This window comes from Melospiza melodia, chromosome 15, assembly GCF_035770615.1.
Source record: "Melospiza melodia melodia isolate bMelMel2 chromosome 15, bMelMel2.pri, whole genome shotgun sequence".
Taxonomy (NCBI): domain Eukaryota; kingdom Metazoa; phylum Chordata; class Aves; order Passeriformes; family Passerellidae; genus Melospiza; species Melospiza melodia.
Genome location: NC_086208.1, coordinates 16,793,281 through 16,805,403, shown reverse-complemented (window position 1 = coordinate 16,805,403; position 12,123 = coordinate 16,793,281). Strand labels below are relative to the sequence as shown.

The 12,123-nt window shown below is 46.5% G+C and overlaps 1 long non-coding RNA gene across 1 annotated transcript; it reads right to left on the bottom strand.

The window, feature by feature from the left end:
• Positions 1 to 6,719: 6,719 nt before the first annotated feature.
• LOC134425030 (uncharacterized) lies at positions 6,720 to 11,805 on the bottom strand. Its single transcript, XR_010029573.1, has 4 exons — positions 10,905 to 11,805; positions 8,133 to 8,527; positions 7,488 to 7,690; positions 6,720 to 7,185 (listed from the first exon to the last, which is right to left on the bottom strand). It is a non-coding gene; the product is annotated as an uncharacterized LOC134425030 (long non-coding RNA).
• Positions 11,806 to 12,123: the final 318 nt, after the last annotated feature.

Sequence of the window (12,123 nt, the reverse complement as noted above, 5' to 3'; positions counted from 1 at the left end):
AATAATTTCCCACTCATGAGCTCAATACCCCCCAGCTGGGTATTTCTGCCAGCTGGGTGAGGATCACCCCTCTCAGTGTGAGTATTGGGTGAGTTAGGCAGCACAGGGAGAACAAAATGAGAAATTACTGCTTCTGAGGGGATGGTCAGTTTGTTTGCTGTCCCCTACCAGCTATGTCCTTCTGCAGATGTTCACCAGGGTTTCTCCAATCAGCACCAAAAGCTTCCAGGCTGCCCCATGGCACATCCGAGCACCAAGGCAAAGATTGTGCAGAAATGTTGACCTTAACCAAGGCAGTCGGAAATTGCAGCTAAAACAGAGGCTGCTTGCAAAGGGAAGGGGGAATTATTGACCACACAGCTCCTCAAATTTAGCATTAAAAGTTATAAAACTGGAATTCAGGAGGTGGGAGGGTTTGGGGTTTTCCCCATCTGTGTGGCTTGAAGGGGTTGGAAGGGACATGCTGCTCAAATCAAGGATCGCTTTTGCCTTTTGATCCATGACATAAAGATGACATAAAACGTACCCCTGCGAGTTGCCATGTAAATGAATCCAAATCAAATCATGCACAGGGAGCAACAAAGCAGCCCAGCCTGCTCTCCTCTGTAATGTGGGCATTTAATTTGTGCACAGAAATCCCAGGAACTGCAGAAAGCCAGGGCTGTTTCACACGTACATCTCCACACAAACCTCCCTACCGCAACAAATGATTTATTATTTTTTCTGGGAGGGAGAAAAAGGTCCTCAAATCCTCAAATTTCGGCCGCGGCACAGATTCCTCGGCGTACCGAACGCAAAGGCCGAGCAGAACAAAGAGATTTGCATTCTAAGTGATGCAAAGCAGCCGGCAGCGTTTGAATGTTGTGTTTGCTCTGTGATGTCTTCATCAGGCGCTCAAAGGCAGCGGCTCTGGCAGCTCGGGTCCCCTCGAGCCTGTCAAACTCCGTTTCCATGGTTTTCCTCCAGGCAGCACCATCGGCAGACAGCGCGCAAGCGGACCCCTGCAACCTGTTCTGAGCGCTGCCTCTGATGTAGGGCCCCAGAGCGGGCATCAAACCAGCAACAAGCAGCAAGAAAATAACAATTTTGCTTTTCGCAGGTGTCAGAGCGGCAAACAAAAGGCTGTTTGTAAAAGATGCAACATCCCCTTTTTGTCAGTGCTGGCAGTTTAAAGTCAGCCGGGCAGCGGTCGGGCTGCAGAGGAGGTTTTGGAGGGGGTGTGCTGTGAGAGACAGAATTCAAATTGTTTCCTCTTTAATCCTTTAGCCTCACTAAACAGGGCCTTCTCATCACCAAACTAATAGCTATTAATGGCTTCCCAGTTGTTCCATGTGAGTCAATGAGGGCTATTTTCTTGAGACAATTGTATTCTTTTCCAGACAAAGAATCAAGCTCACTCTTCTCTCACCTTGCAATGCATCCTTTCATTTAGATAAAAAGTTCAGAATATTTAATATTCATATCTATGAACAGAAGCCACATATATTCATAGAAGCCATATTTGAACAGTGATGCTGCAGATTCAAGAGGTGAAAAAGATGAATCCGTGATCTTTTGCCACTGTGTGCAGTGATGACATGGAAGCCTGTGCTAAAAGAGCAGAGGTCAGCAGAGCTGACAGCCAGCCCCAGCTGGACCAGTGCATTTGTAAATACTGGTCAGGGTGCTGCTCCTCCTGGTGCCTCAGTTTCACCATGTGTGAAATTTGAATAATGATTTATTTCTTCTCTGGTGAAAGACACGGAGATGGAGTATTTGCCCAAACATGATGTAAAGCTCATGGTTACCCCTGTGGCTTTCATGACTGGAGCCAATGCAAATCCCTCAAGGGACAGTTTTCCATTAAAGAAAACTGATGGATCAGATGCTGTCCAAGTTACAAGAGAATCTGCCTTTCCCTACCAATTATCTGATTTTATCACAGCTGCCTGGGGAGGCTCTCGGAGCCACTGGTCTCCTTGGCTCCTGCCTCCTTTGCTGTGCATCTGCCAGGGCAGGGAGAAGCCAGAAGTTGGGAGCACTGGATCCCAAGCTGCCTCTTTGTTTCCTGCAGAGGAAAGGCTGAAGTGGGCAGTTGGTGTTACAAGAATTATGGCTTTGGTGCAGGTCAGCTGGGTGCTTACAACAGCAGGGAACACTCATCAGGGATTGCCACATCAGGGCTTTTTCCTTCCACATCCCTACACTGGAAATCAGCAAGCTGTATGGATGGTGGTTCAGGATTCCTGGCTCTTCTGGGGCTTTGAGGTTCCTAGCTGCTCTTTGGCTTTCTAAAAAGAAGCCACAATGTTGTATTCCAGCTCCCGATTTCATGGTTCCCACTGCCTTGGAGATGCACTTTTGTTTTCTTTAATGGAAAAGGTCAGTGTGGTTTTGCCCCAAATTAGTGTGAAAAAATAGCCAAGTCTCATAGAGAACAGAGATGCATTTTTCTGTAGATCTTTCTACCCAAAGCCCTCTTGTTCATGGTTTGACTGAAATTATCCCAAGTACATTCAGCAAATGCTGTTCCTGTCCTCACAAAACTCACCTCCTACACTTCTAGCTTTCACAGCCTGATTCAATACTCAAACTATAATTATGTGGCTCATTATTTATTGCACAGTATCTGCATGTGGAGCAGACTGAAGACACTTGGTGTGTTTGGAGGTGCTGACAGTGCCAGGGAGCAGATACAGGGGGCCCAGCTCTGCATCTGAAACCCTGCCCTGACCCTGTGATTAAATGGGGACCTGTAGAGAAAATCAAACTTAAGACTGAGAAGGTTTCCATACAGTTTATGACATACGGGTTATTTTAATGGTTCTAATTTTATTCAGACTTAAATTGATCTGTTAAATAAAGGCAAGGCATTTTATAAATTAATAACGTTTTTATTTACACCACTGATCAGCACCAGAGCAAGGCCAGGTACATCCACACTGATGCTATTGGCAAAGCATTAACAAATCCTGGCATTGCATTTGAGCTTTCTGTGGCCTAGGAATAGTTAAACTCCTTTTCCACTGATAGAAACAACACGTTTGTTCTCAGTGCATTACTGTGCAGTGCTGGATCTGCTCTGACTTCCTCAGGAGTGCAGAGCAGAGCGAGGGCTCAGGGAAATGAGCAGTGGCTGGCATGAAGGGACGGGGTGAAGCTGCCACAGACTCTCACAGGGATTTCTTTTGATCACAGGAACTGCTCGTGACTTTTGTTCGGCGTCTCGTGGCAAAAAAAAAATCCTCTGGTGGAAAAAAATTGTGTCTGTGTCACAGCAGAGTCAGGAGCTGGCAGTCCTAGTGCCTAGTCTATTTTTTTTTTTAATGAATAGTTGTGTTTGCAGGGTACTGCATGATCACACAAAGTGTGGCTTTGTATTGTTTCCCAGTTTTGAAAATGTCTGTAAGTGGTGTGGGTTAGAGCAAACAAGAGGCAAAGCAGAGCTGACTTCATTCAAGGATGGTTTGGAGCAATACTCCTGTGTAGCAGGGGAAAGGGGACGTGTCTGGGGAATTACTGGAGAGAATTGGGAACAGTTCCTTTAAAATGAAGGCTTTGGGTGAAAAAAATCATCTTCTCTGTATGGTTCAGCTCCACTGTTATTCATGATGGGACTGAGCTGGAGGGAGGGAGGCTGATCAGGGGGTGCTCACCTTGCATTCTCCCCACCACTGTGTGAACATTATCATGAAATCAGGAGATTTACAGATGTATTTATTTTGGAATAAGAATACTCATTTCTGGTTTGGAATAAATGTCTCCAGAGCTGGACTTGACACCTTGTGCAGATGAGATTTGAGGGCTGCACTGACCTGTATGGAGAAACAGGCTGCAAGTGTGGGAGGGGAGAGCCTTGCCTGGGAAGGCACTGCTTGCCCCAGCAGAGTCAAACTACAGGGGAGGAAAATATTGTTATTCTGGAATGAGATTACGCACATTCACCCCAGGAGCTGGGCAGGGAGAAGCACATTAACTTCTTGTGTGCTGGGATCCAGGTAGCACCCTTGAGCCCCATCTCCAAATTATTCATTATTCTGTAGGATCACCCTCCTTTGGATGTATCCCCAGTCTCATGCACTGATTTAGCACCACCTCCATCACTATTATTTTATTTTCTATTCTTAATTTTCAGGCTAATAGAGAAAAGGGGTTTTTTATGAGAGAGAAACAGTCTGCAGTCTTACTCTGCCAGTAAGTAGGGATTTATGATATAAAAACTCTTTCTAGTCTGTCAGATTAGTATTATTCTTTGGAATCATGGTTAGGAAAGGTGAAAAATAAAATCAGAAAGGACAAAGAAGTTAGCCCAGCACAGTGTGTGTGAGGTACCCTGAGCAGAGAAAACACACTGAATAACACACCCAGGGTGAAACACAAGTGAGAAAAAGTAATTTTATCTCAGCACTCACTTTGGCTGACTTCTCAGTCACCAGCATATTAATGGCTCTTCCCCTAGCAACTACAGAGCTTCCAACATGCAACCATTCTTTGGTCATAAAGACAAAAAATGGAGTTTGCCAGAACAGAGCTACCCCATTCTGGGCTGCTGACAACAGTCCCAGACTGGCCATATGCTCTGCTGCTCTCACAAGTGGTACAGCAACGTTTTTGCTCCTGCTGGTGCTGGTGGTGTCCCTGTGGCTGTCACTGTTCCCATGCAGACCCTCTGCTCTCCCCTGGAGCTCCTGCCTGCTCTGTTTCAGGCTGTGCCACAGCAATGTCACAGCTCCTGAGAGAGCAGATCCCTGGTGGCACGGCCTGTCTCACTTCATTCCTTCAAACGGCCTTTGTGGGATGGCTGTGGGGCACCTGGGGGTGAGAGGGACATGGGCAGGTCTGGCAGAGGTGGGGGACTGGTCTGTGCCCAGCAGGGGGAACAGAACCTTCCACCTTTGGGCTGGGGACCGAGAGCAGTCACTCTTCAGTGTGTGTGTGAGATCCATGAGATGGGAGTGCAGAGTGAGGTGGGAAAGGACCAGTGGGAATGGACAGGCAACTCTCAGCTCCTACCCAGCAGGAATTCAGGGCTCTGAAGGATTTGGTAGTGGTGTCTCAGTGAGAGCCATGGGATTTAGGTTTTCTCTGCATATGTATGTTAGCTGAGCCCCCCAGCACTGAAGGCTGAGCTTTCTTCACAGCATGGCTCATGAGCAGCTTCAACCCCAGCTGCATTTTAAAGGGGTGATCCTTTTCCTGCTCCATCTCTCAGCTAAACCCCCCTATCCTCCTCAAGCCCAGCCAAAATCTAATCATGGAACAGGCCATGTGGGTAAAGACCAGCTGTTCTTCCACAGGGGAGCAGAGACTGTGAGGGTGGCCTCACCCCTGACTGGCATTATCACCACTAACTCTGCATTAAACATCCTGGTGTTTAATTCCCTGGGGAAATCTACTGACCTGGTGGTTCCTGATGCAGTGGAGAAGCTCAGGTGAGCAGCAAAGCTGTGGGTGTATCAAACCACTAATTTCTACCTTTAGCCATCAGCAGTAGGGGGAGAAATTTCATTGTCCTGATTCCTTTCCAAGGAAGACAACAGTCGACAAAATACTAGGTTCTTTCCACTATTAAATCTATTGTCTTCCCAACCCTACTCTTATCACAATTTGCTGTGCTTTCAGAGGAAGAGATTCAGTGCTACATGCTGTCTTTGGGGTAAGGATTTTTGTGTTTATCTGCACGCTCACTGCCAAGGCAGATAAGAGACTTTATTCTCTACATTATCACTATTTTTCTTCTTCCTAGGAGCCAGGCTGATTTTAGAAAGAGGGGTAAATATTTGAGCTCGTTGTGCAGACCTAAAGTGAGGCTCTGGGTCTTTTTATACTTATTTATAACCACTAAAATAATCAGCTTTAAGAGGCTTTTTCAGCTTTTTGGGCTAAAACCTTCCCTTTTAGCGATCTTTGCTTGCTCTGTTCATTATTCTGTGCTAGACTCTTCCCTCCCCTGATTGCATGTTATCACCTTCAATGGAACAGCTGTGTCATTGCTAAAGGGTGTTAATCTTCCCCTACCTAACACCTTATTGACAGCCAGAGTCATGGAGGCCCCCAGTCTTTTCTGACTTAGATTTTTTTGAGAAGTCTCCCTTCTTTTAAGCTTTTTTTTTCATTTTGTACAATCCCACCGCAGTCTCACCTGGACATGTAACCACGGCCGGGCACAGCCAGGGCTGGGAATGTTCTGTATCGGTTCCAGTGATTTTAACCAGCAGAATATTCCCTAACAATGTCAAGGGACAAAGAGCCCCAGCTTATCAATGAGCACAATACCTATGGCACATGGGAGCCCAGAATAGAAGCTGCTCAGGCAGGTGGGACAGCTGGCTTGAATTTTTATGTCCTGGTGGTGAAAGGCACCACAGCTTTCAGTGAGACAAGAGCAGCGCTGACAGTGACAGATCCCCTGCTACATTGTGACACCAAACACAACGACACACTTCAGTTTTTCTGATAGTTTTTTAATAGTCTGGAATTAGTCTAGAATTTGATTTTTTTTTTTCCTGAATTCCCTTTCTGGGCTGCCTTGCAGCTTCCAAGGTCACCTTGACTTTTGGAGATCTGGAGTGTTGCCCTGAGTCTAGAAAGATCCTGGGCACATTTGTGTGCTTAGGTGATTGCATTAAAACAAATCTCTCTTAAAACAGCCAGCACAGAAGTGGGTACCCTGGTTGGGATTTCTGCCATCCCATAAATGCTGGGTCCAAGGGGATCTTTTCCAAACACAGCCTGCCACGCAGTGTAGGAGCTGTATGAAACACCCTTCTTTTAGTCTTTACACTCCTGACTATTAAATAGAGGAAGATATTCAGATTTATCCTTCCTGTTTTCAAACACAGCCCTGAAAGTGCTGAAGTTGGGGAGAAATTGCCATTTCCTCAAAAGTCAATGGAAAGAGATCAAACCCACTGAGCTCTCTGGTGTCACCTCATAGAAGCCTTCCCATGGGTGACACAAGACCTCAAGCAGTGGTACCAAACAGAGATGTGAAACAGAAAATCACTGCCAGTTGTTCTGATCTCTTACAGCCACTGCAGCAGAGCTGTGGTCACCAGAAGAAGGACCTGAGCAGCCTCCTGCTGATATAACCTCAATTTCCCACCAAGCCTGAGTATTTCTGACAGCTGAAAGCATTTACCAGCGGACTGCTGAGCACATCAAGATGGACACAGTTCTCTTGCTGTTTGGATTGGGAGGTAAGTCCTGAAAAAGGAGAAAAATGGGGTCATAAAACAAATGTAGTGTTTATTTTATGCTGCAATTTTTTCATCATACCTTTCCAGTGTTAAAAAGGCAGAAGGGGTTTGAGTACAGAACTGAGAACTGGGAATGAAGGGGCTTTTGCAGGACTTAAACTGATGATATGATTTTAATACCATGGAACTGGAATTATATAATTGAATATGATAATTAAATTTATTAACCTGGTCAAAACTGGGGCAGTACCAGCAGGAAGTTCTGTGCCCAGAACAGCTGTACCTACTGGCCCATGTACAAGCACTCACCTGATGGTGTCATGTCCTAGCTGAAGATAAATCTGCTGGCCGTGACTGCCAGCTGACCCCACAAATAGTGTATTCCCCTTCAGATACACCTTCTGTGGAGCTGCAGTCCCAAAGATCCTGCTGCACCAAAGCCACCAGCAGATTTCTTTTGAGCATGAACTTGGCCAGTGACATTCTCAAGCTGGCTTGGCCACACGGAGTCACTGGAAGAGCAAGGCCAACACAGGGTGTAAGTAATGGAAGAACCCCAGGGAAAATATGAACATCAGGTTGTTTGGCCCCCAGCTGATCCCTTACCAACAGTGATGTGGCTTTCAGAAAGCAGAGCTGCATTAACCCGTGCTGGGATGCCGCTGCCGCTCGGGGCGGCGCCACACGCGGGTGACAACGCAGCTCGGTGCTCTGGAGCCCACAGCAAGGCACAACAGGCCAGACAACAATTGCTTTTCCTTTTTCTTTGGTTTTTCATGAATAACCTGCTCAGCTCAGCCTAAGCTGCCTGAGCCGTGGGCAGCAACAGGGCTTCAGTCAGGCCATTGCTCCCTGCCCTGCGCTGGTTTGATACAGCCACAAATTACAAACTACTCCTTTTCCCATCTCATGAGAAGGAAACCTATCAAAAACTGGCTGAATATTTGATCTCACCTAAAATGAAAGACAAACACGCTCAGCCTGGAAACAGGTTTGCTTCAGGGTGTCTGCCTTGTTCGCTCTGACCAAACTCAGTGCCCGGAGCTCCCGGCCGGGCAGCCAGGAGAACTCTGAATGTTGTTTAAAGGGTTGGTGAGGTCACGGTGGCCGGAGCCTCTCGGGGCTGGATGGATCTCCCGGGCACAGCAGCCGTGCCGAGCTCGGCTCCAGGTCCATTCGTGTGGAGCGATGCCATCCAGTGGCTGCTGCGATCCATCACAGAGCCAGCGGCTCCTTCCCCAGGCGCATTCCCGCAGCAGGAATGCCTCTGCTCCCGTGGTTCCCAGCTCGGGCATTTCACATGAAAACGCTGCAGCTGCATCGTGATTGCTTCCAGCTTCTTTGGCTTTCTGCGTGTAAAACCCAGGTATGTTTTAAGTTGCAGCGGCTCGAAAATGTTTGATAGACATTCAGGGGGAAATAATATTTTACATATGTAGCCCCAAGTACACAAGTTTGTCATCAGGCCCAGGTTGTGGTGTGGGGAGTGATTAAATGGAGTCATGTGGAAAATGATGCTGATTTTTGAGACAAAAATATCATAAATGAATGAAACTTTCTCTGCTCAAAGGCCAAGAGGTACTGAGTCACTCAGTGGGATATTTTCCCTTGAAGAAATGCCCAAGGGGAAGGATGATCAAGGGATGAGCTGGGCAGAACCTTCCTCCATCAATGTCACACTTTAAAGAGCCCCTCTATTACCAGCTACCCAAGGGCTGGACATTTTGTGGGGCAGAGAGGTTTAAACCTGCTCAGTTGCATCCCCTCTCTTTCCATCTCCCAAAGAGCCAGCATCCCACAGCAGCCCAGGCCACCCTTCCCTGGTGAGCAGATAAAATGTCAATGTTTTTGCCTGCTGCACTGCCCAAGTCAGCTGCAATTGCGTGGTTTGGATGATGGATCACCCCAGGCACTGTGACCTGTGGGATTTGGAGCATCCCTGGAGCTTTCCAGTGCAGAGGATCCAAGCCTCCATTTCTCTTGGAGCTTTTGCTGTTGCCAGTGATGCTCCAGCTGTGCCTGCTGCTGCTGTGTTTTGGTGCTGCTGCTCCTGCTCTGTGGTACAAATTCCAATCAGGAGCAACAAAGCCCACGGGGTGCTGCTGACAACAGGTGTCTCATTAAACATCTCTCAACCTTACAGGCATTCACATTGACAAGAACCAAACTCACACTCAATCACAGCTTAATCACAGCCAAACTCTATTAACAAGTCATACTAATTACCAACTTCTAACAATTTCTCAGGTTCAGAGGCAAAATATCCTTTCTTTATAGATGAAAACAGACTTGTGATACTCCAGCTCTGGCCGTAATTAGGTCCTTTTAGACAAAATGAAACTAAAATAAAAATCCAGACGGGTCCCTTTGTGATAGCGGTCCTGGAAGTGCAGTTGTACAATGAGATGTTTTGTTTGTTTTAATTTTGTATCTGCTGTGTTGCCCACAAGGGTCCAATTAGCTTGTTACAGATGCTTGTATCAGTTTTATCCACTTGTCTTTTTTTTTTTTTTTTTTTTTTTTTTGGTTCTTTTTTTTTTTTTTTTTTATTTAAGAGGGGTAACTTGTAGCACAGATTGCTGGCCTGCAGGCATCCAGAGATCAACAACCAGCTTTCTGTGATACCAAGCCCCCTGTGAAACAGACAGCCCTTACCCACAGCATTCATAATGCAGAGGGTAAAACAAATAGAGGGGAGGGAGGAGCTTGTGCTGGATTTTGGATTATCATGGAATAATCTCGTGTGTTCAGAAATGGCCTGAAGGTGGCAATTCCGCCATGGCTAAGAATAACTATGACAATCTTTGGCTGCTACACCTTGGAAATTGAAATGCAGGTTTTTTTAGTCAGTGTGCAGCAAAACAGAAAGCTCTGAAGAGGTGGCTCTGAATTGTACATGTCACTGTTTACTCCTGTCCCCTGGCATGCTCAGCTCATGTGCAATTCCAGGCTAACCTGGACACTCTCCTCCATTGTGTGGCTGTGTTGAGTGCCCAGGCACTTGAGATCTCACTTGTATAATCGATACACTCACAAAAGGGAACATATAAATAACGGGAAGAATCTGACTTGAACTGACACTGCAGGGATCACAGTGAGGGCTAATGCCTCATCCTTAACTCATGCTGCTGCTGCAGAGGACAAAAACATGTACCACATTGAGTTAAGGGCTAACATCAGATTTTTCAGCATTTTTCAAGCAGTGTGGTTCAAGCTACTCTGAATACCTGTGGTGCAAAATCCAGGAGCTGCTTGTCTACCTGTTATTTGGTTTAGTTGCTGTTTGCTTTTCCTTTCTTTAATTTTAAAGGGAATTAACATCTCCCCTGGAAGAATCCAATTGAGGCAGCCCAGCAGAGACTCACCAGCTTGGGGCTGAGCCTCAGCAGTTATTGGTACCTCTGGCACAGGCAGCTTTGGCAGGATGAACACTGGATCCCTAAAGCTCCTGGGAGATGCCTGCTTTGCCTGGGCTAGGTTGGTGCCATGTGGAATCTCAGTTTTCCTCGCTGTGGAGGCTCTGTGGGCCTGCAGGTGCCCAAAAGCAGCAGGGTGGCACCCAGCCATGGAGGAGATGGGGCAAACCCACCCTCCTTCCCTCCCCACAGGCCCCATCCTTGGCTTGCCCATGCTGACAGAAATCAGCTGTGACCATGGTGTGGTCAAGTGCCACAATGGCTTAATGGCCGTGCAGGACAGGGCAAACTGGTCCAAAAATATTGTTACCTAAAACCAGAAGGTTTAAGGTGCTGAAAGCTTTGTCTTGCAGGAGTACAATCTTCTCCTGATGCTGACCAGGTGCACTGGAGTGATGAGCTGCCAGAGGGTGGGGCACAGGAGACCAGGGATCAGCACGTTGTAAAAGCATAACAGCACACGGCGAAGCCTTTTCTGCACCTCTCATGCCACTGAAGGTGAGTTCCTGAGGCTCTGGAACAGAAAGTAGAGGGGTTTTTAGTGAAAATGCTTGTTTTCCATGTAACATCCCCTCCTGCTTGAGTAGCAGGAAGGTAAAAAGAAAGTTTCTTTTTTTTTTGAGAGTCATAGTAAGGCAGGATGGGAGATGAAATATCCATCTGCAGTGGAACAGCCATGACAGCATTCACGCACTGTTTCTTAGGGGAAAATGGGAGATTTTGTCTGGCCATAGTCTTGTTTCTCTTCATAAGAGGCTGTTTCAAACAAGAGCAGAGTACTTTTCCCTGGCTTTTGTTTGATGACATTTGGAAGGAAGGGTTAGCAGGTGCTGGCACAGGCTCCAGGAGTTCATCCTGGATCCCAGTTCCTCCAGCATGTGTGATCAGCAATGATCACCCTTCCAAGTTCTTCCTCATTTTTATCTGGCATAGGAATTCCTTTCTTCTTAACAGATTTTTATTATTCCTGAAATTAAACAAACAAACAAAAAACCCCCAACCCCCCAAAAGAAATAAATTAAAACAATTGAAACTTTACTATTTTGCAGAGCCATCACTCTGATCAGAAACTGAAATCCTGCTTTGTGCTCCTCCAGTGTGGAAATCTGTCAGGTAAATAGAAATCACCTCGTAAAAGCCCTTAAACAGCTCTGGTTTATATTTTAATTGAGGAACAGAACATTTTAAGCACTTTTATTGGGTGGCGCCTGCTGAATGACAGATGTCTGCGACGGAGTAATGCTGAGCACACTTTCATAAAACGGAGAATTCCTTGCTTAAAACATTTACAATTAAAGGCTTGATTGAATAACAATGAGTTCTGTGCATGGAGCTCATTTCTGCACTTGTTTGTGCACCTGAAGCAGGCTGTGATCACTCTGTGGGTTGGATACGAGGTGCCAGTTGCTTTGTTCAGTGACCAAACAGTGCTCACGGGCACAGCTGGAAATGTGCCTTTGATTTTCCACCAGGATAGAGATAAGGTGCACTGTGCTGCTGTGCTGCCAGACTTGCTAACACCCTTGTTT